At 39.9% G+C, this 5057-nt stretch overlaps 1 long non-coding RNA gene across 1 annotated transcript; it reads right to left on the bottom strand.

The window, feature by feature from the left end:
• Window positions 1-1060: 1060 nt before the first annotated feature.
• On the bottom strand, window positions 1061-3988 carry LOC114922563. The gene is made up of 2 exons (XR_003810437.1): window positions 3832-3988; window positions 1061-1331 (listed from the first exon to the last, which is right to left on the bottom strand). It is a non-coding gene; the product is annotated as an uncharacterized LOC114922563 (long non-coding RNA).
• Window positions 3989-5057: the final 1069 nt, after the last annotated feature.

Raw genomic sequence — 5057 nt, 5'->3', positions numbered from 1 at the left:
CCTTGAGCTGGGCCAGCTGGTGGTCGGCCTGCTCCGTCTCTGCCGCTTGCCAGCTACGCCTCGGCCGGCGCAGGGGGCGGAACCACGCATGCGCAGCGCTCCCGGGCAGGGAAAGTCCTCGACTTACGACCGGTTGGGTAGTCCTCAACTTACGACCGGTTTAGTCCTTGACTTACGAGCGGTTGGGGGTCGAGGCATTAAAAAGGTTGAGAACCACTGCCCTGGTGGCTCAGTGGTTAAGAAGCTGAGCTTGTCAGCTTTGAAAGCTGGCAGCTCAGATTCGAAACCCAAGCGCCATGCAATGGGGTAAGCACCCGTTCCTTGCCATCCTAGCAGTTCAAAAACATGTAAATGTGAGTAGATTAACAGGTACCACTTCCATGATAGCATGCTGTCATGCAACAACTAATGGAGTAAAATCTGCAGGGACGCCTTTACTTTTACTGTTGTAGTAGTTCTCCACTAAAACAAGCTGCCTTTGAAACAGGAAGATAAGAAGTACTGTTGGTACCTTAGCATGTTTTATATTACTGCAGTGAACAAAACATCACTTTAATAATCCTAGAACAAGTTGCATAGCAATATTTTTAAAACTTTGCAGGAGAGGGAGACAAAATTATGCTGTACAAATTATTTACTTTGTTGAACACTTTTAATTAAGAGATATGATGATTCACTCTAAGGTTTGGGCCTGCTAGCTATCATATGCAACTGAAATACCTGGAGCCACTTATATCAATTCTCTACAGCACTTCCTAATGACTCCTTAATGATATGATATAGCACATGCTAGTCCACTAATAACAATTCGTTTCCGGTCACCAATTACTTTCAGACCAGCACCACCCTGTGGCTTTACCTTAGGTTCAAGGTCCACTATCAAGTGACTTCAAACTGCAAACAAGTGCTTTTACTCACAGGAAGATAGCCAATCATACACAGCAACGGGTACAGATTAAAATAACTGCCAAAAGGGATGCAGTCAATGTGTGAGTAAGATAGCCAATCATACACAGCAACGGGTACAGATTAAAATAACTGCCAAAAGGGATGCAGTCAATGTGTAGAACTTAAATCATGTTTATTCAGCTCAGAGGCATCTGCTAACAATGAGCCTTAAAGGCATAATACCCTTCTGCCATAGACATTAGCAGTGGTCAAGGGAAAATAGGGAAAGGCGTGAGAAGATGGGGAGTTATAGGATGGTTGAACATGTGGCTCTTGTCATGTTACATTATCCACAGCATATCCAATTGGCTCACATATCCTCCTATGATTTTCAAACATCTTCCTTTCCTCTCCGATGTCCTCTTGAGGTAGAAAAGAAGGGTCTGGAAAAATTGGGAGGAGCAGGTTGATGGGTATATCATGGATAAAGTTAAGGAGAGGTAAGGGAAGAAAAGCATTCAGAACATAGACGGGCCATGCAGGACCAAGAGACACCATATTTGCCCTTCTTGTTTTATATGATCTCTCTGGACTTATTATACCTGAAACATGGAATATCTAAATATCTGATTAACCTCAAAATGCTGCTTGGCAGTTTATTCCAATACATTTATTATTTGAACCACATTCTCCAACTATTGGAGATTTTAGTGGAATTAACTGAAATTAATTCTAAACCACTAATCCCTTTTAACAAAGTTGAAGAAACTCATTATTTGCATGGCTTTTACATAATGAGCTGGGGCACCCTGTCCTGGTCAGCCAGTAGAGCTATAGTTGAATAATGTGAAATCAGGTTCCTATACTATTAAAATGAGATTAATACTAACCCCCAAAACTGTACACCTCAGAGAACTGAGTTGAAAAAGTACGGTAATTTAAAAATGTCTTTTTACTGCCAAATTTGGGGCCAAAATCCATATTAATATGATTTTGTGTGTATTAAGAGAGGCATGGGCTTTTATCACCAGTATTTGGAATCTATTAATAGGGGATTTTTCAACTATTGGGGTTCACTAAGAGAATTTATCAGGAGAACTCCTCCCCTGACTCCTTTTACAGTAAGGGACTGTTAATATGTCATGCTTATCAACATACAAATTCATTTTTTGATAAAGAAGAAAGACTTCTCAAGCAAAATAGTAAATATTATCAGGATTATTAATTTTGAAATTATTTAATGTAGTTTTGTCTTTTTATCTACTACTGTATTCAGTTTGACATACATTACACAAAAGATCCATCCAATATTATATTCCCAGAAAGAGGAAACAGATGCCAAAAGGAAACCTACAAATGAAAATACTGTTGTGTATATAATGAGTATAGGGAGATGTATCATCTCCTGAAATGAAGTTAACCTGGCTAGAATAATTTTTAGGCAATAAAATGCCCAATCATATCCTGCCTTTTTAAGATAGTTTAAAGCAATGCAGTGGTAATACTACTAGTGTGAAAATCTTTGTGTGACATTGGATTAAAAAAAGATAAGTAATATTTTGTTCTATATGCCAAATATTAATATTCCATGCTTGCTTTTGGATCCTTATATAAAGTCAATATTAATGTTAAAAGGGTTCATAACCATTGTTTTTATTTTTCAGAGCAGAACAATATTCAAAACTTCATTGGTTTATTCAAAACTATTGAATTTTATTTCCTTGTGGTACATTATCTTGATGATACTGTATAGTTTACTGAGGTGACCTTTGCTGCCACTGAGTAACTATAAAACACCTTGAATGCACAACAAAGCCAGTACCTTTATATTTTAACACTACTGCCAGTATGTATGTGATAGGAATGTTATATGTAAACACTGCAGGAAAGGACATGTGTTAGCCTACCACAGTAACCAAAAATCATAAGGAGTCTGGTAGCACCTTTTCGACCCTGTTAAAAGGCTTTTCAAACAAAATTCACCAATTTAAAAAAATGTTACCAGACTCGACCACTCAAATGTTATACTGTACATGTAGAGCAGGGGTAGTCAACCTTGGCTCTTTTATGACTCGTGGACTTCAACTCCCAGAATTCCTGAGCCAGCTGGCTCAGGAATTCTGGGAGTTGAAGTCCACGAGTCATAAAAGAGCCAAGGTTGACTACCCCTGATGTAGAGTAACCTTTTGACAAACAGCACAGGAAATCTGTCTATGTGTAATGTTTTGGCTCTATATTTCCTCTTAATTATACTTAAGAATTAATAATAGATTGAAGACAATGGATTGAAGAGACTATTGCTCTTTGCGTAAACTTCCTAGAGATATCAGATCGGCCATTGTAGGAATTATAGTACTAAAGCAGTAGATGGTGGTTCGAATACATGACTTTTTTTTTGATCCTCTGGGGAAAAAAATGGCAGATCCATGTCTACATGAGCGAAGTACTAAATGAACATCAAATCAAAGTCTCATCTTTTAAGATGGGCATTCTACAGACATTTGCTTCAAAGTGCCATCTGTCCTAATACTATCTTTGATTCCATATGGGATTTAAAAACCTTATCAAAATACTAAGCAAGGAGAAACCAATATTGTAGGATAAGAGCGCACTCATTCTACGTACCTTAGAAAAAGTATTCTCGCTTCCTTCCTCCCTTCCCTTTTGTCCGCAACCTAGATGGCCGGAATAGGGTCTTTCTTCCCCTTATTTCCATCTTTAGAAATAAAGATAAGTTTTCACTAGTTCCCTAATTCCTTAAGGAGGCATTATGGCACATTATGGCACACATTAGTTGTATATTTTAAAGCAGCATTTCTATTTTCTCAAGGGCTAACCCCACGCCCCTATTCCTGTTTACTTTTTTGCTTCGACTTGGGGAGTTACAAGAGGAATTATGTATGGGGGGAGGGGAAACTTCATACAACGCTTACTGATACACACCACGAGCGAAAGAATCAGAAGCAGCAAAATAAATAACTTCTCCGGTCCCAGACCCCGTTTCTTGTCTAGTTCTCACGTGCTTGCAGCCTTGATGCACTTCCGGTAAGCCGGTCTGCCTTAGAAGCGGAAGCAGCGCCTGGCTTTCAAACGGATTGATGCGTCCCCCGTTTCTGCGGATACACGCTGTGCTGCGAATTCGCTTCGAGGTGGGGGCTTGAGGAGGAAGCGTGGTAGGGTTTCTTTAGCAGATGCCCGGTAAATGCCGTGACCCGTCGGTGGGACGGGGGGGGAAACGTGTGCAAAAACCTCCCCGTATTAAGCCATTTTTGCAGCCTTAAACGTCCGCCATTCATTTTCTGCACTGCAATTCCCATCGTTCCAAGAGCCTATTAAAAAGGGAATGGTGGAAATTGCAGGGATTGGGATCTAGATTAAGCTGCTAGAGACCTATTAGGCTGGTCTGAAATACAGGTAGTCCTCGATTTACAACAGTTCATTTAGTGACTGTTCAAAGTTGCAATGGAACTGAAAAAAGTGTCTTTTGTCCGTTTTTCACACTTAACGAATGTTGCAGCATCTCCATAGTCATGTGATCAAAATTAAAATGCTTGGCAACTGGTTCATATTTATGACGGTTGCAGTGTCCTGGAGTTGTGATTATTTTTTGCGACTTTCTGACAAGCAAAGTCAATGGGGAAGAGAGATTCACTTAACAACCATGTTACTAACAACTGCAGTGATTCACTTAACAACTGTGCAAGAAAGGTAAAACCGGGCAAAACTCACTTAACAAATGTCTCGCTTAGCAACATAAATGCTGGGCTCAATTGCTGTTGTAAGTCAAGGACTGCCTGTACTGCAGTTTCTTTGCTCAACTGTAGGGGAAGAGAGGCTGCTCTATCTTCGATTGCCCCCCTGAGAAACATTTAATTCATATTGATTTTAGATTGCAGGGCACACTGGCTGAGGAATCCTGGGAGTTGAAGTCCACAAGCCATAAAAGGGCCAAGTTTGAAGACCCCTGATCTAGCTGATTGTGGCTTACGGTATTTCATGGGCCATAATCATCCATGGTTAAATGTGATATACGAATATAGGTTTCTCTTCCTCCTGCAGCTATGTAAAGTGTCTTAGTTCTACAAGGTTGTTGTAGCTTATTTAATTGTTAGATGCTTATGCTCACTTTTGTTTGCATTATTTTTCTGGAGTCAGATTCTCTGAGCTAG

The sequence above is a fragment of the Protobothrops mucrosquamatus genome, unplaced genomic scaffold (genome assembly GCF_001527695.2).
Source record: "Protobothrops mucrosquamatus isolate PMUCROS unplaced genomic scaffold, P.Mucros_1.0 scaffold391, whole genome shotgun sequence".
NCBI classification, from domain to species: Eukaryota; Metazoa; Chordata; class Lepidosauria; order Squamata; family Viperidae; genus Protobothrops; species Protobothrops mucrosquamatus.
The sequence above is the reverse complement of the archived record's forward strand: the minus strand, read 5'-3'. Positions and strand labels throughout refer to the sequence as shown.